A 27,009-nucleotide genomic window follows, 5' to 3' on the forward strand; every position below is an offset into this window, starting at 1 on the left:
ACATGATGATTATATGATGAGCTGTCACTCGGCTGCAACCCACTCTGTTCTATTACTGCTTGCTCCAGCTACTTTAACATTCAGTCAGCTCAGTTACCTTTTATACTCATGGTATGCAGGAATTATCAAATGCCCTTTACAGCACAGGGCAATCCTTGCCCTCAGAGTCCAAGCTGATTTGATCTCTTTGTGTTTTGCTGGAATTGAGGACTGCATTGTGAAAAGAGAGTAGGAACCCTGTCTCCATATCAGTTGAATTCCTGCACCAGACATACTTTTCTCTGCCCTTCCTTTTGCTCTCTAGAAGACTGAGGTTACAGAGTACGGTGCACCATTTGCATATCAAAAGCAGTAGCACTTTACATAAAAAACTAAAAGCAGGCACTTTTCTGGTTTCAGTGACTAAGAGCTCAAGATTTCCTTCCTCTAAACCTGTAATTTCAAATTCAGGTGTAACTCAGTTCATCAAGACTGGTTCAGATAAATATTTTAAAAATTAAGAAGTTTCCCCACTACCAGTGTTACCTGATACTTTTTTGCCAGAGACATTTTCTTTCCAGACCCTCTTCTTCTGGAGCAGTTAAAGACTTCACTGTCTTACCTGAAAGAGAATGAACAAATGAGAAACGTGCAAACGAGTTCAAAGACCATAAAGAAACAATTCTTATTTATCTCAAGCTATATATAACTTGTTTGGATGCTGCATGGTGCTGCCTCACTTACTGGGGGTTTCAATATCTTCTTCTGGGGGGCCTCCCTGGGCTCAGGTGTGTCAGATTTTATTATTAAAAGAAGCAGGATGACTCTCTGCTCTACCTTACACCATCTAACAAAAGAATACATACACAAAATACCATTCCAGGTTACTGCAGCCTCATGCTGAGGCAGCAACCTTGTCCTAAGCTTCTACACAGAGGCGCCTTTTCTGAAACACAATGTCCAAGCCTGGTGTTAACAGACACAAATTGTTAGTGCAGGACAGTGAGCACACCATGAACCCTTGACTTGTGACCTTCATCAAGCTCCAAGACACCCAGCCTTGATATTTTATTATGCACCAGCTTTTCTCAGCAGGAGGCAGAGTTGATTCAAGCACAAACCCGCTGAAGTTGACATGTCTCTAATTGTATCACCCCTAACCTTTATACTCTTGATCAGATCAACTGCTATCGACCTAAAACCACCATCCACCCCTCAGGAAGTAGGTGGGAAAATGAACACAAGAATACAAAGATATTCACAGTTCTGTTTCTGATAAAGACCCTTCCTACATTTTAATAGGGATGTGCAGCCTTGTGCCTGGCATGCCACAGACAGGGGAGACTAAAAAGACAAGCTATGGGATCCTTGTGAGGGATAATAATGCTGTGTTGCTCCCCTGCCCTTTTTACGGATGATCACACACAACACGCAGGTGAGTGCAAAAAGCCTCCAAAACGGGTAAGAAAAAGATACAATCATGTCCCCTCTCCCCCTAATGTGACTGTGAGATGTGACATCAATTTTAATGACTTCCTTGCCTAGAAACGTACCTGGCCACCCACGCAGGTAGACAGAGCGATGAGGTGGGGATGGAGAATGAATGACTCAGAGAAATCCCAGCTGTTTACCACGGTGTCTCACTACTCCCAACACCAACAGCAGTGGGTGGTGTTCGAGCTGTCCTTGACCCTGCCAAATTCTTCTTCCACTACTTCTCACCATTGGAAACGTTGATGTGTTTCCAAGTCCTACCATGAATGCATTACCAATTTCATGAGGAAGATCTATCTGTTCAGATGGTTTAAAAGAAAAATGGGCAATTCTCATGCTCAGGAGAATCATGCTATAGTATGAGTGCACTAGATTACACATTCCTTTGACCTGTTTATCATTCATTACTCACCTAAAACCCTTGTTAATCCTCAGAGATATCTGATCTGTTTCCCTATGTGTCTTCAATTAGAGTCAGACCATTTAAAGAAACTGCACTGGATCAGAAACAAGATCAGTATTTTAAACTGGTCTCAGCAAATGCCCTTCCATTTTCCATCCATTTTTTACTTAAAGCACACAGCATAATGGCAAGCTCATTAAATGCAACACAAAAGTGTTTATGAGTACATTGTTTTTTTTGCATAGGAAACTTAGTCCCCTTTCCTTTTAAAAAAAATACTTTCAAATTTTCACACACATTTCTGTACTAATGCTCTGTGCCTCACACAAAGCCAGTCCTGTCAGGACCACGTTTGAAGAGAGAGTGGATGCATAAAGACACCTAAGCCTTATAGGACTACCACTCACCTCAAATGCCACGTGCTTTTATTGCTCTTTCGGCAATAAAAGGGAGAACCTCCTAGAAGTGGAAGTTTGCCTTGGCTTCTGAAGTCACACATCTTACAGTGAATAGTTCTCTTAAACGGTTGCCAAAGTAGAGACTGAATTTGCTAATGATTTGGACAAAACTGCACCCATTTTTCTACAAAGACTCGCTTTTGTGGGTTCTAGAGGTGTGCTGATTCTTCCAAGACCCTGAAAAGCCATTCAGGAACCCAGGTTCCCCAGTCTGACTGCACATGCTGGTTGGAGACAAGTGGGAGAAAAGCAGTCACATTTCAGTACATCAGTCCTGCTCTCTGGCAGTCTACACCAAACACTAATGAAAGAAAAGGATTTTCCTATAAAATTGCATAAACTGGTAAGAGATAAAAGGCACACAGAGCATAAATAAGTACAGACACCTGGAAAAGACCAATGTGATCTAAGGTAAGCTGGAAAACTGCTGGCAGGTTCAGAAGATTAATCACATTCAAACCATGACTGACTGGATGCATGTTAGGAGTGAGCATTTCTCACAGCTCTGTTTCTCAAGAAGCATGGAGAAAAAACATAAAATTCTCAATGCCAGCATGTACAAACCTCTTAAAAAAAAATCTTAATTCAGCTGTCAAAACTGTCTTTTATGTCCAGCACCATCTTCAGTGCAATCCTGCCTTTCTGCCTGCCTGATATATTCAGAGGTTGTTGCTGGAGTCACTTCCTCTTGTCTGTCCTATTTAACAAATGCAATTCAAGAGAATAAAATAAACTATTTCTGCAATAGCAGGAAGGCACATAGTGAACCACGGAATACCAAATCTACGAATTCACTTTTATTCAGTGGACACAATTTTTATCCATAATACTTCTCTGTAACTGACTGACACTAAAACAGAACAAATAATTCAGTAATCACACCTGCACCCAGAACAGTCTGTCTTGTTCAGAACTGAGGTCATCCATAGAGGGGAATTTGCAGTGCAGCTGCTGTACTTTACATAAACACAGAGCTTCCATGGAAATTTGAATGCCTGCTTCTCACCCCTCCTCCCTTTTTCTTTTTCTTTTTCTTTAATATAATTTTCCTATATCCTTCAGGAAACTGTAACTTTCGTGGGCAGATGTGGGTTTTCTCCTAATATGAGAATGAAATACATTGAAAAATTATTTTCTCTTGTAACGAACAGAACTGTCTGATTATTTTAGTATGATATTAACAGAAAGTCCTTAATTATTTTTATAGCATAAGAAACAAAATTTTAAACTGCCTAACTCTACTTTTTTAAAAGCAGGCAAGACAGACTTTTAAAGGAGAAATGCCCAACATTTTAGATTAAGTGTTCCAAGCTGATGTTTTATGCTTACACAGTTATAGTGTAAAAATGACCCAGGATGCACTCACTTCTTCACAATGCTAAGTTTCTCTCCAAAAATTACTCTCCTCCTCCTCCACATTTTTTATTATGCTAAATAAAATAGTTACTGTTATTTCTCATGTGCTAAATCAATAGTAGTTTGACAACACCCTTGATGATTCCCTTTTATTAAGGGCATTCCCCAGTACACATCTTCTCAGTCCCCTTGAAAACCACATTCTAAACATTTCTCAAGCCATGCTGGTAAAGTATGAAATTCAGATGTGATATACAGAATAACCAATTTTACACTGATAGCTACTATTCAACACAGACAGTAAAGAGTTCTGCAACAAAGCAACATATTTACTAAACCCCAAGATAAATTCATTACAATATCTGTTTGTGTATCATTAACCTACATCAAAACACATTTAAGCTCTCATTTTGGAAATAGCTCAGGAAGGAGCAGAGCCTTATTTACTCATGCTCCTGAAACAAGTTGCAAAGGCAGATGTTTCAATATTGGCCAGCCTAGGTGTTCTAACTGAGCCCAAGTCCCCCACTGCAGCAAACTCAGAACCCTGCTTCAATAAGCATCCTTAGCAGGACCCATTCAAATTCTCATACATATATTGGCAAAATAAGCAGGAAACTCAACAACAAAAAAAGGAAGTATATTTGCATATTTCAATGCATTAAAATAATGCAGGGCCTTCCATAAGTTCCTGTGTATCTGTAAAAGGGGATGAAGAAGTAAAATTTTCCATGTCAGCTATGGATTGTGTTAGAAACAGCATCAAAGGATGAAAATGTGTCTCTGCCAGTCCAGGTGAATGTCATCTAGTCAACTGTTGTAAAAGGTACTTACTAAACTGAGTGGCACAATCACCATTCCTTCAATAACAAAGAATCCTCTCTAAAGCTAAAAAAAATTACCAAATGGCTGTTTTGCACTTTTACCATGTTATTGCGTTACATCAGCCTTTGCATCAAAGCTGGTAGTGAAAAGAGAAGAGCAAAGCCCATTTCATGACCTGATGTAATCAAGCCTAGTATCTCTTTGGGGTTTTTTTGTTCCTATGGTCACAATGACATCAGCCTACTCTGCCTATTCAGTAGTGGAGAGCAATGACAGCTCTTTACCTCTGCTCATACATTTCTCTATTCTTCTCCTGCTTGTACATCCTGACACATTAAGAGCCACTTGCATTTCAATGGGACACAAAACAACACTTGCCTCAAATCCCTCTTTTCTTCGATGTTTCCAGATGTCGAGGGCAACATCAAAACTTGGCTTGAGAAAGTGGAAAGAGGGGAAAGGGCAACCTCAGGCACATCCAAGCACATCTAAAGGGGCCATGAATTTACAGCGTGGATCCCAGACTGTTCAGGTAATAGCCTTACATTAAGTGCAGCAGACACTTTGTCACACACACAGCTGCCCTGCAAAGCTTCTGAAGCTGTCTGTGTGTCCCATGGCAAGGGAGGTGCTCAAGTGGCACCCACAGACACCCACGATGCAGCTCCAGCAGCAGCTTGGCGCTCCCAGCACCCTCCTTTGCATGGCCCCAGATGTGCTTCAAAAGGCTCCTACAGACCCATGCAAGTAACTCCGCTTTTCCAAATCAGTTTCTAGGCCTGTAAAATGAGACTAATTATACTAATCTTAAAAAGAATTTAACATCAACTGAAGAGAAGTCGATTTTCTTGTCACTGACATAATCCAGCCCTGGAATTCCCCATCTAATTAATTCTCTCATCTGAGAGACAACATCTAGGGCAGAATACATTAAAGAAAATATATTTACACATGGAAAGTACTGTAAAGCTTAGTGACAAATGTGATCTGTTACTGAAGCCTACCAGCAAACACAAAGTACATTTTGTAAATTTTCCTACTAAGAATTTTCTTGGATCTGCTCTGCTGTATAGCACACAAACATGTATCTGCACAGTAATTGGTATCAAAACTCCTCTAGAAAGATGAAAAAATATCCACCATCAAACCAACCAACCTATTAACCAAACAATCCCTCAATCTCCACTTCTTCCATGTTTTAAACTATTAGGAGAAACTAATAAAGAGAAAATAATTTTTTTTTACTTTTTTTTTATCTTTTCACTGAATCAGGTCTTTTGCAAGGTATAAGGAAGACATTATGGAGCACCTAATGCAAACTGCAAGAAACGTAACCTTGCCATAGACTGAAAAAATTAAATGTCATGTTAGAGAGTTATGTACATAAGATTATCACAGATTTCTTATGTTATCCCTTTCACATATTCTTCAGATGAAGTCAGAGAAATTATTTCCACATTTTCCATTACAAAATACAGATAATAAGTAAAATATGATTCTCTGTAGATGAACTGCCTACTTCAATCCCTAGAGCTGATTTTTATTTGCCAACTGTCCTACCCATTACTAAAAAGGAGCACAATCCCCCCACATCTGCTATAATTTTTGAGCAGCTTACCAAGTAACATGCAAAGAAATGAGCAAATATTTTAATAAGCCGAAGTCAAATGCATCAGAATAAAGGCATTATGAATATGAAAAATACAAATTAGTTTTTATGGACAGAAAGAAAATGGTATGCACACATTAAAATGTATATAGACATCTCATGTTTATAGAATCTATATACAACATATAGGTAGATTACATTATACTGCATCTATGTTGTCTATATGCCTGTGCATTATGGATATATTTATAGAGATAGAAATATACATATTCTACATAATTTAGATCTCTTCACTAACATCACTACCACCATTTTTTTCCCTCCATTTGGAAGAAGCTGTCAATTTAAAACAGAGAACTTGATACACATTTATCCCTAACCCTATGGTAAGCCATGCAGTTAGAGCCTAAAGGATTCATTTAATATTCTTCTTACTAGCAGCTGACAGACATCTGACAACACAGAAATGTAACATTTCATTTAATTTCTCCACAGGGTGATTTCACTGAGCCCCAGATGTTTTAGAAGAAAGAGAAAGACATTCCACATTTTTACAGTGGGGGATGGGAAATTTGTTTATAACAAACAGCCCTCGCTTTAATAATTTCTATCAAAAAAAGGGCATTAATTAAAAAAAAATACACCCTAAGTAGTACTTCATTCTGGGTTCATTAGCTTGATTGTCTCTTTTTTCTTCTCTTTTTTTTTTTTTTCAGTTCTGTAGATTAAGGCACCACGTGTGGCAGAAACCAGTATGAAATTTTCTAGAGGACATTCCATATTATCCCCCTAAACTTATCTATCTATTCTTCCTCATCTAGCAGAAAAAATGTAAATTACAACAGAAGACAGGTAGCTCTTGCTAGTGTCCTATCCTATGCATGAAGCAGTTATACAACAAAATGCAATGAGAAAAAATTACAATAATCCCTAAAATCATTGTAAGGTGATTATGTTCCATTTCAATTCCTAAGCCTTCCAGAAGGGTTGATTTTGTGCCTTTATTTAACCTGCAATATCCTGAGAAACTCTTCAGAGGGTTTTTCCCAGGCAGGACACACACACCGCGACAGAGGTGGAAATGCCAAAAGGCCGAGCCTGTGACAGCCACAGCTTCCCCTACTCCTTGCAGCAGGTCAGGTGAACCTGTCACATCCCACTGGCACTGTGAGAAAGGTGACACTGCCAGGTGTCTTGAACTCCATCCCACTCGGGTTTGTTCCTGTGCCACTTGCATCCCAATTGTAATTACTATCAACTGTAATTACTATCATGGGAACCAGCCATTTACAGAAGCGCTTTTGAAGCACCTGACACTGTACACATGAAGTCTGTCAAATAACTAAAGACAACATTTCAAAATACACTCACTATAGTGCTAGACAAAGTAAAGAGCTCTGAACTGCTGTGCAAAGGTCAAAGCAGAGAACAAAATCCTCAATAGAACTACAGATCGAACCCATTCAAACACAGTGACAAGATGTAAGTAACATGTAATTTAAGGAAGCTCAACTTCTCAACATAACAGCTTGGCCAATACCAGAAATCTATCAGAAACTAAACTGAGTATGATGGTTATAATTACCTTTAAAGGTAAGTATTTAAGCTCTTTTTGAATGTTTGTTAGATTGTATTTTGTCTGAAATGCATATTGTGAGCAAGACAATTAGAGAATGATGAGTTATAGGCTGTTTAGAAAGAACAAAGTGCAGTATAAAACCGCTATTGCCTCATAATATATGGAAAAAACTATAGGGAAAAAAAGTATTTTTACCCTGACTGCAAGTGACTGAATACTGCTCAAGGACAAAACATTTCCAAGGTTGACCTGACAAAGTTTCATCAACACTACCTTTCATTGAAAGAACAAGAATCCTTTTATTGGTTAAAAGACTTACACTTTATGTTATCAGCTGGCTAATGAAGAATCACACATACAGCAACTTAAATATTATTTCTATTAAATATTTTAATGCATATATAAATAATATATAATAATTATAAACATATATAATATACATAATATAATATGTAATAGAAATTAAATATTATTTGTAAACCTCAGCAAAATATGCCATTCTTTCAGAAAACATCCAGATGTTCTATAGTGATACTGGCAGAGCCTCTTTACATATGAATAAAACAGAAATGCATCCAGCATGCACACAGGCCAGCATTCAATAGAAAGATTGTCATCCTGCAGAAGTAAAAACCTGCTCAAGTCATGAACAGAACTGTGCCTGCCTAAATCTCCAACTGAGCAACTTTGTCACTGACTGGAAGCACACTGGGCAGCATAGGAGAAAACCAGCCCCAATTTTAGCTGTCAGAAAATACAACAGGGGTTACAGCTGGAAGGGAATTGAACAATAGGCTGGAGATAAAACAGTACAACTGACCATAAACAGAGTTTTGAGTACTATGGAGTTAACAGCATTATTATACTAAATTCCAAAAAGAGAGGGCATTGCTATTTTAAAAAAACTTCCACGTAACAAAACTGTAGCAGTGGCTGGCAAAATGAGCCCTGATCTTCAACAAGGTACATCTGTGACGTAAATTAATTGGAGTATTTCCTGCCCAGACACAAACTGAAACAGAAAAACCCACCATAAGAGGAGAGTGAGATGCATAATACAGAAGATGAGAAAAAAAAATCTCTTTGTTGTCTTTCACTCTCTTTTTAGACACTCATCTACCAAAGATGTCAAACAGATAATATGCCAAGGCAGCAAAACAGCAGGAAAGGGATACCACATCCTAATCTCCTGCTCTGCCTTACATGTGGGGCATCCTAAGGAATGAATTACAGTTCAAACTTTAAATGGAACAGAAAAGCTTTTAATACACTACATAAAACAATAAACTGATTAACACTTGAGCAGACATGAGGACACACTGTAGTTCATCATTGCAATAACATTCACAAAAGTCATAAATAGCTTCAGCAAAGAGCAGCTAAGATAGACTTTGCATAGGGTAGACAGATTTTCCTGATGTCTGGTGCTGCTCAGGGCAGACCATGTATCTCAGAACAAAAAATCTAGGACAGGGAATCCCAAATTGTCCTCATGATTTGCACTGTGCTTCTCAAGAATCCGTGGAGGTTTTTCCAGATAAAAGAGGTTTCTAGATTAACATGCACATTTTTCCATCTCTAAATCATAACTTTGCAATTACTCATGTAACAGGGTAAAGGCTGGCTTGGTCCATCTGCTGCCTACTGCAGTGTGGTCCCTTCCCCACCCCCATGATCTCTATCTAGGTACTCCAGAAGCTGATAAACTGGAAATTGAATATGGAATAAAGCTTATTTACATCTTACGTTTCCATTTATGATTTTCCTGTCAGAAAACAAACTGAATATTTAGGTCAGATGGGACACCAAGTTCTCTTTTTAGGCAAGCTGGATTTCTCTGCCATGTGCAAATTTCTCCTCCTGCACATCTGTGGTACATCTGAACTGAACACACGCTGTCCACATATCTAGGATTTCTCTGCATCTCTAGAAGAACTGTGACTCCAGGGGAATGTCCCACAGCTCCATTAGAGTCACTACAGAAATTCCCAGGCAATCCTCCAAAGGCCTCACAAAGCACCCACATGAGAACCAGCCTCACAAAAATTCCAGATACAGAAACCCACAGAAGTCCAGAGAAGTAATCACTGGAGCACGACAGAACGCCCTTCTTTGGTAGGGGCTGAACTTCCTAAAACTGGTCATTCTGACACTGGCTTCAGCGGGGAAGAATTACCATTCTAGGGATATCAAAACCTTCAAAACACAGATGGCAAAATTCAATATATTACAATGCTAATTTATGGGTTTCAATTTCCCTAAAATTTAGAAGCTTTTGTGTGTGCTTACCAAGAGAAGAAAACACTTTTTCTCTATAGCTTCAACCTCAAAAATAAACAATGCAAGGCTGTCAATATTCTCCAGATTCAGAAATTCTGACTCTAGCTAAATGTTATTTTATTGCTGAAGCAAATATTGACCAATATTCCAAGACAGAGTGAGCTCCCCATTCAGATTATCCTCATCTTCCTTATAAAAAATATCTCCCAACCACAGGGAGGCAATTCTTGTGGGAGAAGGGAAAAAACACTACCATCTTTCATAAGGGATTTTTAGTCTAGATCAGCTTAAGGGTGTACATCCGTGTACCACAAACTTTCATTAATACTGTCAACGCCACAGTAAAGACAAAATTCTGCTTCTTTAACTGCATGTTCCATCTGAGACATCAAGAAGAAATAGTAAGTTAAATTCTATGACCTGCTTATAAAGACAAAACAAACATGATAAATAATATTAGCCAAAGACTCCTAACTGCTGACTCCCTGTGTTGTGACCTGAACAGAGGAGTGCTATCTAAGGAATAAACATTGAAGAGAGATCTGGGGAGAAACTGAACTAATCTGCAACCAGTTCTTCCTTAGAAGATTTTAATGTCTCCAGAGGACCAGGAAAAAAACTTCTTAACTGTAACCTGAAACAAGATTTTTGCTGAATTTGGTAAATTCTTACAGACTTCCACCAGAGCAAAATCCACAGGGCTTGTCTAAGCAGGGCTTTTACAAACTAGCCCGGTACATACACCCTCATGATTTTATCTACATTTCCTGCCTCAGTTTGCCTTCCTAACAACGGTTTGCAAATTATTTCCAAACAAAATAGCAAAGAACTGTCTGGGAGCTCAATGAAGACATTTGTCCCTGAATGAATGCAGATAGCAGAGTAATAACAAGGAAATTTGTACTTGGAGAGGGCCAGGATTTACTCCATTGGTAATCCTGTCCCCCATGGACTATTCCAAATGCACAGAAAACTGGAGCCAAATGGAACAGCTTGCAGACTCAAAATCTACCTGAGCAGTGCTTCTTTTGACCTTGCAGGCACTTGTCAGACCCAGCTGAGGGCTGCAAGCACTCCCATCCAAAAATGCTGCAGTGCTGCCTGACTTGGACAGGATGGACAGGACGCTTGACTGGGATGTCGAGCAGGTTACTGAAAATTGCAGATAATGTGCAATTCAGGTGGCTGGTTTTAAGCACAGAAGGTTTCCTATGGAAGAGTCGTGCTGGAGTGAGGTTTTCAGCAATGATCACTGCTGAACCCTTGTGCAGAAAACTAGATAATTAGCATAATGTAGATACACACTCTCTCTCTACATATATATCTATAAAGTAATACATTCTTTACATTTCTATATTATTTTCTCAAAATTTCCGTCCAGATTTCTTAAATTCAGTTTAAAACAATGTTTATTTATTGCAACATACTTTAGAACAAATAAAATATCATATGAAGCAAAAGTCAAAAGAATTTTTGCAAGTCTTTAAGAAGTCAAAGAGCACTTGATGCTGTTCCATGGATCAGAAAACCACCAATATCTGCTTTATGCTGCTCACAATTAACTGGAATTTTCCCCTATTATTCCATCCATGCAGTGTGCCAGTGGACAGATGGCAGCAAGGTACAAAATACGTAATGGACACAGATCAGCTGCGTAATAGGGAACTTGTATATTTTTCCACTTTATTCAGGTTTATGTCAAGAATGAGCTCTTATAAAAAGCAAGTATATTTACAAGTGTGTATAAATAAAGGAAGCATGTATTAGCATATTCCTATATACTTTCATAATTTATTTTTTTTCATACACAAAAGGGGAAGGAATTTTTATTCTTGTGTTTTCTTTGATTGCAGCCATAACTGGCCACATTGAACAATGAAGGTGAAACATGCAAGTGGAGAAACATTCATACAATGCTGTACAAAAATGAAGAAGAAAAGGGGTCAACAATTACACAGCTGTACACACCAGAAAGCTGCACATTGTCCTGCAAGAGGTTCATAGGATTTTATGCCCATGGGCTGCCTTGAAGGGCAGTAGCTTGTTATTTACAACATGAACCAACTCATGCCATAAGACACTTCCTCTGAAAAGAACATCCACAAATTTCCTTACTCGTCCAATTAGGCACACAGAATGATGTGTACACTGAAAAAACTTTTGTCTTAATTTTTCCATTAAATATTATAACCTCAGGAATACTACATTTCCAGAAAACAGCAAAACTGTTCTTTCAGTTGTCAAGATCTGTAATACAAAAAATCATAAGCAGGGAACTGCAGTCAACCCACTCTGAAAACTTGGTCAAACATTGCTTTTTTTAACCTGAACTAACAATGAATTGTTATTTTGAAATTTCACTGAACATAAACTAGAATAATTAAACTTACAGCTGGACTCATATCAAAAGTAAACTGAAATATTTATGGTTTAGATGTCCAACACACTGGACATCTAAAAAGATGTAACAAAGGTGTTTATAGGGTTTTTTTCCTCCACTTTCACTGCATTTTTCTCAAAACTGGGTATATTCTGCCATTTACTAGAGATATAAAGATATAACTTTTTAAGGAAAATTATTAATAAAAGTTTCATCAGAGTTTTGTAATGAACAAAGGGAAAAAAATCAAACGAGACATTTTTAAAATTGGAGTTTTGACCAATTAGATTTGTTCCAAATACATCATTAAAAAATTGACATTTTATCCTCATAGATTTGAGAATGAAATTGAAGTCAAAGTAGTAATTTAGAGGACAGTCGTGTAATTCAGGGTCTCTGACTGCCTAGCTCTTGCATAAGACAAGCCAAGGTAATTAATTCTGCCATCTTTATATGAAGCCCAGGACCTCCATTTGAAGGAGTTAAAAATCTGGTTGGTCAGCCACAAAAGGTGTCTCCCAGGGCTCAGTTCTGGGGCCAGTCCAGCTGCAAATGACACCAGGTTGGGTGGGAGGGTCACAAGAAGGACATTGAGGCGCTGGAGCAAATTGGCCTCTTGTCTCAAGAAACAATCAACAGGACAAGGGGAAATAGCTTCAAGTTGTGCCAGTGGAAGCTCAGGCTGGACATGGCGAAGAATTCCTTCACTGTAAGAGTGATTAAGCACTGGAAGAGGTTCCCCAGAGACGTGGTGGAGTCATCATCCCTGCAGGAGTTCAGAAAATGAGTAGATGTGGCACTTCACAATACAATCAGTGAGTGTGGTGGTGTTTAGTCAAAGGTTGGCCTTGATTAACTTGGAGGTCTTTTCCAACATTAATACCTCTATGATTATATTCATTTTAGCTACATCATTGATTTTAGGAAGACAACCAGCACTGATTGAAAGACTTCAGCTGGTGGAAGACCCTTCAGATTCCAGATGGTAAATTAAACTTGCCACTGAAAATTTGGTCATCTGCTTTCATTTTGCTTTATCTAGCCCCATTTTCTAAGTAATGGAGCTTACATCATGCCTATGCTTAAAAATATATTCCTACTGCCATTAGTCTTTTTTTGTGTTCTGGTAATTTTGGCCAACAATTTAATCTCCTCTTACCTTTCTTCCCCCCATATTAGGTTGGTTTTTGTTTTTTTTATTTTTGCAAAGCTTGTCTTGCAAGAAGAGATTTTAGAAATTTCAGCTCTCTTCTCACATATAGGTAGATCACTGCTCCTACAGTACTGGAAACCCACTTTTAAATAAATGAATGAGATTTACCCTTAGGCTTTAAAAATACACTTTTACAGCTCATAAAGTCCCAGGCTGGTGCTGTAAGCAGCCAGCAGGATTCTACATGACAGGACAGGAGGTTTGGGCAGTCAGGGCAGGGACCCTAGTAGTCACACCTGACGGTCACTGCCACTCCTTTTCCATTCCCAAGTGTTCACTAGCAGTTTGCATACTGACAGCTGAAGACACCATTAAATGGAATTACATGTTCACCTTGCCTGTTTTAGCCTGTGGACTGTCAGGCATGGCAAAAGGTTTTTAGCTTAAGACATTTTCTTCGTCTAAAAGTACTTAGTACATTTCATAAGAAGACAATTCCTTTTCATTCATAAAGGGCTGACCAGAAAACATCCCAGTTACAAACACAGAGCTCTCTAAACTGCAGAATGTTGTCCCTCACACTTGCATGGGCTGTGAGCCTTCACAGATCTCTGACCTCACAGAAACCTTTATTAAAAATACCTCAACAAGTTTGTGAAGGGCTTTCCTATTTAAACCAGTACTAGGCAGCACTTTCAAAGAGATTCTGCAATACAGATAAAATCCACATCTACTGATATGGAAGAAGAACCGATGAACAAAGCCGGTTAATCTTTAAAAACATTGTTCTATTTTGAAAAATCTTCTGGGGTCACTCTTTTCAGATATGTCAGAAATGCTCAAGTTATAACCTTGAAATTGAGACCTAAAAAGTGACTTTATTACAAGGCTGCATTGTAATAAGTAAACATAAGACACTGAGCTACAAAACCAGATAAATTTTCTTTTATCACTTCCTAACTTCTTAGTCTTTGGATTTTTCAAGCATAGTTTTCTGCTAAGGTAGCTCTTGCAGCATGGATTTTTGTATTGTTTACCTATTGTACAAATAAATAAACTGCAGACTTTCAGAACAGTTTTTACTGCGCTGTGTGGATAACAGGCAATGAAGTTTTCAGTCAAACTGCTGGAAATATAAGGTGAATTTTCATTATCAAGTGCATTCTGAAAATATGCAATTTGTATTATTGAAATAAAACCCAACAAAACAGCATGAAAAATCTGTATCTCAAAAAGGATTCTACTAAGCCCCTAGAAAGTTTGTCTTATGTAGATTTATATAAATATATAGGAACTACTAATAAGAGCAGGTAATCCAACATTGGGGTGCAATTAGAGGGTTTTAATTCCAAAAAGGACTAACATGTTCATTGGCATGGCTCGCAGGAAGCAAAAATGGATCCTAATGGTTTTCTCTCTCTGAAGTCAAAATGGCATCAAAAACCCCTGCTATGTTCTATTTGTTGACAGAGCTGTACCTCAGCAGACACACATCTTCCCATCTCACCAAATCAGCCTATGTATTTTGTCTACCATCTACTGCAAAGAGGAAGAGAAATGCTGATTCCTTCTACAAAATCTATTTATTTCCTGGCCACTCCTCTGAAGAACTGGAGGACTCATTAGATGAGATACTTCAATGTCAGCAGCAAAGCCCTTTGGACAACTGCATGAGTGCTGCAATACTGATCTTGCAAAGAAAGGCTTTGGCTCCCAGCGGATGGGAGACAGACCCCAGGCTCTGCAAGTTACTTGGCCCTCAAATATTAACAAATGACAAGAACAGAAGGAGGATTTTGCTCACTGAAGACACTGACACTGTCAGTCCAGCTATTCTTTAAAGCATCAGCCTCTTTGGAAAAAAAAGGCAAAAAAAAATCAAAAAACACCCCAACCCCCCCAATACCCAGAGATATTGACAAAATGAAAGGCACAGCAGCTTATGCCTCTTTTGCAGAGGTCCTTTTACTCAATGACTGATGGTGCAAAATAACTGCAGCTTTAAGTGATACCACAGACACTGTAGAAATGATGAGATCTTTTGCAAGTAGGCATCCTTCTAGTAAGCTTAGGAAAGATTAACAGGAGTTTTCCAGTATCTAAACAACATAATATTTGGTGTACTGCAGCAGTGTATCTGGAAGATTCAGTTGTGTCTCTAATAGTGGACAAGACTGGGAAAGCTGCAAAGTCAACTGTTCCTAAGCCTTGAGGGAAAACTTACATTTTATTGTAAAATTAATTTAATGATCATAGCTCATAGGAGGGATTATTTAAATTATTTTCCTTTGAATAGTAACAGGACCATGTGACAAATCTTCCACAAATAGGAATATACTTATGCAAGGAAAACCAGCTCTGTTAAAATTTGCATCAAATAAAGTCCTTGTCCCCAGCCTGTAGACACTGGATGGTAGGAAAGGGATTAACAAGGAGTATTCTGGCTACTCACGTATTTAATGCGTTCTTTGCTGAAAACCTTGGAAATACACAACATTCATTTGTTTAGGCTCTTACCAGAAGCCTTTTTTCTCTCAACTTCAGGAAGCAAGCATGTCAAAAGCTGCTTGGACTTCTGATATTCCAAAAATTAACACAGCGTGCTACAGCTATGTTCCTTGCCATGTTCCAATTTTTCCTGCTTTCTCATTTAGAGTGATATTAGCTGCCAAAATCTGTTTCAAGCTTGAAGACAAGAAAACACCTTCTAAAATAGCCAGAGAAATAAAGTTGCTGCCTTGGTGAACCAGTAACACATACAGAATCAGAGAATATGTTATCAGAGGTGAAAATATTAATTGAAGATAAGCTGGTAAACCAAGTTACCAACATACAGTCCCAAAAGCTTGTTGGCCTTTGAGCCATCAAACAAATTATTGAGAAAATCCTTCTGAGAAACAGAAAACAAAAGAACAGGAAAGGGGAGATTATGTCAAATTGTGAAAGTTAACAGAAATATTATTATTATTATTAACAGGAAATCTTCCATTCAATTCCTAGCAAGAAAAACATATAAAAAAACTTCCTGAAACACAACAGCTACTAAATCAAAGCTACTACAGTAAAGTAAGTATTTTATTAGGTAGTAAGTTACCAAATTCCTTTTCCTACTAAAAGATCCCATTATATAGTCCCCAAAACTCAGAATTACTACTTTTGCATTATGTCCATCTTTCACTGACCACAGCTGTGGCTCAGCTTTGGCAAAGAGACAAAGGTAAGTGCAGCAGTGGAAAGCTGCAGATATATTTCCAATACCAGCACCCAAAGCAAAGCAAAGCCCGTGTCAGGAGCACTGTGGGAGCAGCATCTCTCTCCACCTCTCTTTTTGAGAGCAGCAGTTTCTGGAGTGCTGCATCCAAAGTTATTTGCTTCAGTACCTGAAGAAACAGCTTAGCTCATCAATCAAAAGCACATTCTCAGACACCCACAGCAAAACCACCCCCACACACTGTAGGCAAAATGTATATGTGTACCAAGAGAAAGCAAATAATGATTTCTGACAGATGAGCAAGCTTTTTAGAAAAATAAGTCTGTTATCATTTAATTATTGAATTTGTACAGCATCTTTAACTACCCAGTTGCACAGTGCTGTAGTACACTAGATTGAAAATTCAGTAAATTCTTTCTCAAACTCCCAGCCTAAGCTGTAACATTACAAAATGATTCTTGTTTGAATAATAAAATTAATTTGAAAATTAACTGGATGACATACCAAACCAGAACTTATTTTCAAAACCTACGGAAGGTTTTGAAACCCACAGAAAGGGGGATGGTAAAGTACTCAGTCATAAAATTATATTTGTTTATTTGAAATATTTGTTTCCCATTGCTACAAATACATTTTAAGCTATTTTTGTACAGCATCTTTTCAGAAAACTACAGTACTGCACTCTGTAGCTGCTTTGATTTACAGATTTTTCCCTTGGATATCTGTTGAATTCAATTCTCACTTAGCCTTTAACTATCACATTTCATTCTCCAATACATGGAATCTCCTATACCAAACTTGATTGCCTTTCAGAAAGGCATCTCATCAAACTCAACAGCTCTTTCTAAAAGAAAAGCGCACCAACACAACTAATAAACCTTTTGTTCTCAGTATTTGAAATTCTTTTGGATTATATAATCTGTGCTATAGGAAAAGATAAATTATTCCAACTGTGTCTTAATGCATCCACCCAAAACATGGAACATCTATGAAACATACACCATTAATCTTGTCCTAAACAATTTTCTACATAATCTATTTATTCTGTTATCTAGGACACAATCCAAACTGGATGTTAAATCTGCCATTTAATAGCTGTAGACCATTAATAACATTTCTGATTAGATAGAAATACATATTTCTCAGATAAAGCTGTATCCAATCATCCAAGTCAAGCTACTTTGGACTTTCTAAAATGTACAAAAGTGAAATATTTCTGCCAAAAAAAAAATATTCATCAGAACTATGATAAAAAAATAGTGTGAAAGGCAGCATGCTGGAACTTTTAGCAACCCTATTGCTTCTCATAATTTGGAAGAAATGAAAATTATACCTGTGATTTAAGGGGAAGAAACAAGCTTTTACACCTGAAGAACTGTGAGCATATTTTTTACTCTCTTACTTCTCTAAATCTGGGAAATGTATAGTGACTCTGTTCATCAGCACATGCCTGCAGGCCTCAGGTGATACTGTGGCTATGCTTCCTTACCCTTTCACTCTTCTGACACAAGACTGATGTTTTCTTCTGGGGCCTTGTCCAGGAAAGAGTTCACAAAAGTCACATACTTTTATCTCTGTATCTTGTGCCTTAATAACTGCACAGAATTATTGTACAGCTGCTGATATGTACAATTAAAAAAGTAAAAGAAAGACTGTATTAGTAACAAATCTCAGAGAACTCACACTGCTGAGGTTGTTTATGGCTTTGGAGAGGTGGAGGATGAGAGATTTTGCTGACATTTGCACTTGGATAGCATTGAAACATGAAACAAAAATGGTTCATGAAATGTATATTAGTTTCTCCACAGCACTGGAAAATAACACTACTCTCTTCCCAAACTGCACATAAAAATAAAGAACCCTTCACGATGGCTGCTTTCGGCAGAGCTCACATAAATGGCTTCTAGCTGTCACTGTCTGGCCCAAAGCTTAATTCCACTGAGCTGCTGAGAATAAAAGAGAGTGATTAAAGGAATACAGTGTCACTTCCAACACCAGTTTTGTGGTATACTGGAACAATATAATGGATTAGCATCCCTAACCTATTTTGGAACTCCAGTATGTGTCTGCCCTATACCCCAACTCAGAAATCTGGCTGATAGACGTTAGTCTGCATTTGTCTATATAGTCAGAGACTACTGGCTTCATGTAAAGCTGCGCTGATCGGATTTTAATACCCCTTAGCACAGAATGTGCTGGATCTGACTTCCAGAGCTGAACTGCAGTAACAGACTGAATATGCAGTTGTGCTGAGTATATCAAAGACTATTTTCCCTTCCAAAACACAAACATCTGTCAGTTTCTCCTCTATATAGATGTAGTAACTTCTTTTATTTGAAGATGTTTTCTTGATAATGAAATTCCAAAGATTCACTGTATATTTTAACTTTTACTTTACAATCCAGGCAATGATGGTAACACATTAGTTGACTCAAAAAAATCATAACAACCTTTCTTTGGGTAATCTATTAATTCATTTTACCACAGAACACATAGCACAGCTATTTGAAGAGCTCCATGGTAAGCTTCACCTAAAGCTGACAGTTGCAAATTTCTAACTCTAAGTAAAAAACTTCTCTGCATTCCATATCTGATTCATATTTTGCTTTTAATAAAAGGAACTGCAATATACATACCTTCCAAAGCAAAATGAGTGAAAAATGAATAAAGCAATTCAAGAAGGTCTCAAGAAAGAAAGAAGTGCCATTAATTTTGGTATTAGGGAGAGGGTCTGAGAGATGACACTAAGGTAAGTAGGGACAAGGTGAAGCTCTTGGGTTCCAGCCCAAATCTCTCAAATCCAATGCTTTAAATGAAAGACCAAACTCTAAATTTATGTGTCTAAAATTAAAATGGCCTAAGGGGTCAACAGTCTGTGTCTTCCAGTTTATTTAAGAAACAATATAGTCACTCAGTTGTGTGAAGAAAAAACCCAATCCATATCACAAAGCTCATGCCCTAAGTTCAAGAGCCCAGGTTTAACATGTAATGGTTTCCTGTATTCTATGCACTGATTTTCCCTAAAGTTGAAACTTTTGCTTCAGACACAGGGGTCTCTTTGCTCACAGTATTCTGAATATCAAAAACCCACTTCACTTGCCATGGGCAGTAATACAGCTGATTAATACACGTATTAAGCCTCTGTTCCCTTCAGTTTTGACAAACTCGGCAATTGTCTTCTATACACTCCCCTACTTTCCTCCCATTCCCTATCAAGTGATCTATCAAGGTATGAAGAAAGTACAATTCAGAATGAGTGTTAATCCTCCAAATATTAGTAAACTATAGCTGAGAATGACTGGAATTTGTAGAGGACGCCAGTTAATAGTGTAGATGTTAATTAACATCTTGCCAGAAGATGAAAGATGTTAATAGGAGTTAAGAAGCATTTGATTTTAAAGGGCCATTTAAAAAAAAATATTTTACTCTCATTTCTTCTGCATCTTTGAGAAGTTTTTAAGTGAACCACAAAATACATATGCTTTTGAGTGGACTACTATAGCTCCTGGCTACAGCACTGACTCTAACTCAGACTGAGGAGAGATGTGCTGTTAATATTCCATGTCTGTACTTCAGCACCTGATGTATACATCAAGGTGGTGATTATCACATCATTTTGCAAATGCTCTTCATGGGGCAGGAAACGTTTTAATAACAAGAGATCTCAGTCGATGAGCCAATAACCACATAGCCATTCAGCAGGAACCCAACTGCCCTTTCAGTGCCAGGTTTACAGCAACAAACCTCACACACTTTGTGCGTAACATTGGCTGTCCTGTAGAAACAGAGACTGTGACAGTTCAATCACGGGTGGCACCTGGGAGATTATTTTCATCTCAGGTCATATATGAATGAAATAATGAGGTGGTGTCTCTGTCAATTACACTGCAAATCCTTCCTGTTAATGAGCTTCATATTAAACCACATATGTGAGAGAAGAAAAAAAAACTCCACCAAATCAAAAATACCCACCCCCAATACAAGATTAGAACAAACTCAAATTCAAAGAAAATCCATACTGAAGAGCATTAAAAAAAAAACCCTGCATCATTCATTCCCTAAAAATCTCATTGCCTCCCAAATCATCTCCCTTGGGAAGCCAGTATGGCCAGAGCTCCACTACACACTCCATCCCCTCCACATTCCCTGCTGCAAGCCTAGGACAGGTGAAAGAGAAAGGAAGGGCCTATGGAAAAAGCTTTCACTGACCAGCAGCAACAGAAACTATCCTGTTCTAGAAGTACATGCTCACATAAATATATGCATATACACACATATGGATAAATATTTATTCCACCTTAACAGTGTATTTTTACCCTGGTTAGTAAACTTCTCCACCACAAATACAGGGAAGTCTTACCATCTAGAATGTGTTTTATCTTTGCATAAAGGTTGATGTTTTACATCCCCAAGTGCTCCTGATGGCTTTTCTCTAATTGATTAAATTAATTTTAAAACTATTAAGAGATCTCTTTCAGTTCTGCCACAGAAGTAGAGCAAACTGCCCAAGAAGTACTTTGTCATTTCCTTCCAAGTTAAACAGAAGAAGTGCTTTTGATTAGAACTGTGGCAAGCACACATTTTGCTACTATTCTTTTGGCTTCAGTCAGCAGCACAGCTCTTGGAGCTGGCTGAAACCTTGCCATTATATTTGATACTCAGCAGCAGAAAGGATGATAACCAACAGAAGAAACACTCAGACTCCATATTGTTTTCTCGTGGGAACTCTGGACATGCTGATAACCCACTGATTAAAACAGATCAGCAGAACCAAAAGCTACAGAAACGCTACAAGGAAGGAACATGGGATGAGTATCTGCTCCTTGAAAGGCCTATGGCATGAGAAAATAACAAGTTTCCTCATCCCTGAATCTGTTCTTCATATTCCAAATGCTTTCTTCCCAACTTCTCCTGAAGCATAAAAATAACAGCCAGAGAAAGTGCTCTCTGCCTCTACAGTGCAATCTGAGGAAGCCCATTAACATTTCTTTTAAATTTATAAGCACCTTCGTAACCGAAAAATAAATTTTGGACAGCCAGCAGTGAGATGTACAAGTGATGTTCAAAGTTTTGGACCTCAACTAACCCAAACACTTTCTGTTTCTGGGGTCAGCTGCCTCCAGGCATGAGAAAGCATCCAGCTGGATTCCCAAAAGTGAGGGGAAATGTGACCCTTCCCCAATCCACAAACACCCTCACATTAACCATGTAGGAAGCACATGAAAAATGCCATCAACACAAAGCCAGATGAAAAGATATAAAGAAATAATCAAAATCTGCAATAAGAACAAAGATATTTTCTTGCTACTAAGAAGTTGCCTTAATTTTTTTTAAATTTCACCTGTATGTTTCTACACTCACAGTCAAAAGGGAAATCTTCTGCATCATTAAAGGACTACAACACTACATGAAACTTATCATGCCAAGTACTGCAGCATGTGAAAGATCTTGCATTATGTAAAGTCTTCACATGGAGTAAACATTGAAATTGTCATGTAAGGTGCAAAATGACAGTCATATGCTGTCCCTCCTGTTCTAGCACCAATCCACATTTGGATTCCTTTCGAACCAAGTAAACTTAGAAATTCTGTGTGAAACTATGCTGCAAAGGCAAGATACCCACGTTAGTGAAGATCAGAGATTATGACAAGGTGAATGTTTTCCTACAGGCAGCAAACATAGCTTTTGGCAGAACTACATCAGTGAAAAGAACAGCTCAATTGCAAATTCTACCAGGCAGCAGAGCAGTGGGGATGTGTGTGGGTCTGTGGTGAGTGAAGCTGGATTCTGAACTCTCAGGCAGAAGACTGGTACTTGCTCCCTGCAGTCTGTACAGGCGGCTTGTAAACTTTGATGTCACCTGGACTAAACAGAAGGGTCACACCCCGAGTCCTCCAGCTAGTACAGAGGCAGAACACGTAATTAAAAAGGCTGCTTACATATTGTGTTTCTGCATACTGACTATTTCAACTGGGGAAAAAACCAGGAGTTGAAGTGTTGAAAATAAGAGTTCCCTGGAAGCAGTAGCAGTTTCAGAATGAAGAAGAGGCCAAGGAAAGAAGGCAGCAAAGATCATGACTGGAAATGGGAAAATCCTAGAGATAAGAGATTCATAGAGATGAATGCCAGGGGATGCCCAGGAATCCTGGCCAATATTTTCCAAGACTGGTAACTTCAAGGAGAGGAACAGCACAAATCAATGTAACTTTCTACCCAACCTTCCCAACCCTAGCAGTGCTCAACCTGCTGGGAAGGGAAAACCCTCTGAACGTAGTGCTGGCAGCAGAGCAGGTGGATGACATCCCAAATGGGACCAATGTGACAAAAGCCTAATTCTTGGTGGTTCTACAATAAACCCACTTCATGCTGGTTTTAGCTCTGCCTCACCTTTGACAGCACCAATGCTCAGTTTCCTCTTAGTCCTCCTCAGCAAGCTGTGGCCTACCTTAGGAATGCTACTACCTGTTTACTGATGTTTAAGCACATTTGATTCACCATTTACAAAATAAAAACATAAACAGTAAAAGAAAAAAAAATATATCCATCTAACTCCCCCAAATCAAAGAAAAGTTAATTTTATACTGATAGTTGCCACTACCTCAGGGAAAACACAGCCTAACAGATTAAAAAAAAACCCCACTAATCTAAAATTGAAGTTTATGATTAATAATAAAAACATTAGGAATCCATTGAAGGATGTCAAAGAATTAATTTGTATTTCATGATTTCTATTTCATGTATCATGGAAAGAAGCAGGCAGGAGAATAAAAGCTTGAACAAAGAAAGACATCTTATACTCCTGGGAGTTCATTTTATGCTGCAAGTGGTGAAAAGCCTCTTTAAAAAGGTTATAAATACCATATTAATTTCATTAGGAAAGGTCCCATGGCATATTAATTTCATTTCTGGCACTGTTATTGCATCTTTTTAGATGCATAAAATCTTGAAGTAATTTCATTAACAGTAAAGATCTGAGAAAGGCAACTAAAATATTTTAAACAGATTGGTGACAATTCAGCTAGAAAGCATGCAAGTTTACTCTAATTCTCTTCCAATTAAACCACCCTGACACACAAGAGCTAGCAGGCTCTGCTGCTGAAGTTGTTATCCCCAAGGCCTTTATATTTGCAAAGACTGCATGAACAGCTCTCAAAAGATTAATGACCTGCTCCTTTATTTAAGGCAGATACTCATCTTCAGTGATCACATATGAGCTCTGCAGCTAAGCATGAAATTTAACAGCTGTCTTAGCTTATTCTGCAAAGAAGACTTTTTTCCCCCAAACACTTGCTACTCTGGGCACTGGACTATTCTGGACATATAAAATACAGTAAGTGCCAACATGTGCAATGGCAGTAGCAGCTTCTCCATGCTGGCCTTGATTCTGCAGCCTGACTTTGCATACAGCCTCTAAAGTTACCCATGGTCTCAGCAAAGCCAACAGGAGCTTTTCAGCATAGGATAAATTTATAAAATGCAAGCAGATAGAAAGCATGTCCTAGCAAAGAACATTTCACACTCTGTGATCACTTTTACAAATACAGGATGTTTGTTTTGTATGTTTTAAGTCATGACAATTCTAAAACCCACATACACTTACTGCTTAATTGAAACACCAGCTTAGCTACTATAAAAAAGGAAATTATTTCCTTTTAGTTGTTTTGAACCAAACCTCTTCATTCAACCTCATTCTTAGTCACAAGAAAGGTGACAAAAGGGCTGCTTTGAACAACAAAGGCACAACCTGTGTGTCCAAGGCTGCTACTTTCTATATATTAATGATATTCATCTAATGAATTAAGAGTCTATGTCAGGAGAGGGAGTATTTTTTAAAAGGATGCTATAGTTCAACAAGACCTATAGAATTTTAAGAAGAAATTCCATCACTGAGTGCTACAGCTAGACTTACTCCAGGAGATCAGACCATAAAACTTCATAAATGTCCCACCAGCCTCAGAAAACTAATGATCATAGACATCTCTCCATCAAAATACTAAATCCCCACAACAAATACAAAGTGTCTGAAGAATTTACCCACTGATATATAGAAACTACATTCTGAAGTAAAAAAGATAACTTCTAAGCCCTAGTCCCCTTAACATTAAGGCAAATTTTGATAGTAGTAGTAACAATTTGCCCATTGTTTGGGCATTTCATTTGGAGGGGTTAAGAGGTATTGAAAATTAATATTTTAGAAACTTTGTTTCTTTGATCAATTTGATTAAATTCATTGATCACTTAATCATTATTCACAAAGCAGTATAAGCCCAATGATTGACAACCATGGGATTCATAGGACAACATGGATTGAGAGCAGTTCTAGAGGATCCCGGAAAGGGAAGGGATTGTGGGAGTATTTGCCACAGCTTCCCAAAGACTACATACCTGCAGGTTCAGTTTCAAACAGCCATATCTAAGAGCCAAGAAAACATTTCTTTTTGCACAGTACTGAAGCAGAGACAACATGGAAGGGTTTGGGACTTAGGTTCAACTGTACTTTTTCAGATATAGAATCAGTGTTTTGAGCTGGGATTTTACAGCTTGGCTATTAATGAAGTTACAACTTTATCTGGAAGTTCAATCATCAGGACAATAATAAACTTTTTTAGAAGTTCATATAAGAAGCTTAAATCCCTTTAAAAGAAGTCATAGGATCTCTTAAGGACCTGTAGTCAGGTCTTCAACTGAGGCAAGGAACATTGGAAACTTTTAAAACAATTTTCTCTGTATGGCTACTGACATAAAATCATTCATTTTAATCTGTCTCTGAAAAAAACCCCAGATTTATCTCAACTATTCACACACAAAACTTAAATGTGCTATTGCAGAACACTAACAAAAGAGCTATCAAGCCACTGGATCTTAGAGCTATAGTCCGCTTTTTGCTACATTTGGTTAACTTTATCGAATCCTGAGCCATTTACACACCAAGGAAGATTCCAGAAGAATGCACTTTATGAATAGCTAGTAATGTATTTAAAGGAAATGTGCTTATTCTGAAGCAAAATATGCTTCCTGTAAATACTGTGAGATCCTGCTGCTAACTTTTTCTGTAAATACAACAAACCCTGTTGCCTTATTTAACATGCATTATATGCACTGACCCAATTTTACAGTGCAAGGCTTGAAGAAGAGCTGTTAGATCTACAGATATGTAACACCACTACATTCCAGCCAAGCAAACAGTGGGAACGTGAAGAAACAACACAGGAGAACTGCATATTAATAGCAGTTCTCTCCATCCAGATATTTAATTAAACAGGCCATAAGCTTTTTCTTACCTGGCTGCTTAGGGATTTCTAAAAATCAAAATGATAAAACCTAACCAACCAACTAACCAAAGAAAACGGCACATGACTTCTCTGGCAAATTACTGGAGGATTAGCTAATTCTCTACTTCAAAAAAAAAAAAATTTACATGGTTTAAAGATTTCTACAGATTTTCAGCAAATATTTTTGCTATTTGACAATAACTCATGCTTCTAGAACATATCTGTAAATCTTAAACTACCTTTTCCACAACCTTTTCTTTCAAAAGTAGTGGAAGCCCCTTATAATTGTGTACCTACAGTTTTATATCTACAGCTACTGTCTTTCATTTGCTTTGTAACTTCAGCTAGAAGATCAAAGAAAGGTCACATTTTGCATAAACAGCTGTGTAGACAGGGAAGTTCCGCATTGGTGTTTCCACCTTCACAACACTTGGTGAACCCTTGTCTGCAGCGCTCATTATCTCAAGTTACAAAACTACAATTAACACCAGGTTAAATTTATCACAGTATAGCAATAAAAACAAATAAGATAACCACAAGATACTATAATTAGAGTTTGACTTACTAGGCATTTTTGCATCTATATCTTGGGATTTTACTCTACTGCCTTGAATCACTTTTAAAATTAGCTGCTCTTAGACCACAAAATACACAATAGCGATGAAGTTACAGGTTTCATGAAAATCTATTATTTTTTTCTTCCTCTCCCTAAACACAATGTCTTTTCCATAGCTATATCCAAGAAAGATATGGCTCTGAGATAAAATATCACCAGAAATCACACCTATGTGGCAAACTATTTTATACAGTTACATTTCGCCCCACTTTAAAAGTGAATATACTGACATGGCATCGTTTCAAACAGCTCAAAATAGACTTTTTTTTCATAGATATTAGTCATGAGACATGTTTTAAAATATCTGGGCAGGTCTCTGACAGTCAAAGACAGCTTTATGGGTTTGAACAGAGTAATGGTAATAGCAGTGAACTAAATTCACTTGTTGTCCATC

General features: G+C 37.9%; 1 protein-coding gene across 34 annotated transcripts in view; it reads right to left on the reverse strand.

Moving 5' to 3' along the window:
- Window positions 1–27,009, reverse strand: part of OTUD7A (OTU deubiquitinase 7A) — a 109,274-nt gene that overhangs the window by 59,711 nt on the left and 22,554 nt on the right. For all 34 annotated transcript variants that reach the window (XM_023934153.2, XM_023934149.2, XM_086849165.1 and 31 more), the window contains one exon: window positions 526–601. The gene's annotated coding sequence lies outside the window, so the exon portion shown is untranslated. The remainder of the gene's footprint in view (window positions 1–525; window positions 602–27,009) is intronic.

The sequence above is a fragment of the Cyanistes caeruleus genome, chromosome 13, assembly GCF_971803275.1.
Source record: "Cyanistes caeruleus chromosome 13, bCyaCae1.hap1.1, whole genome shotgun sequence".
Lineage (NCBI taxonomy): Eukaryota > Metazoa > Chordata > Aves > Passeriformes > Paridae > Cyanistes > Cyanistes caeruleus.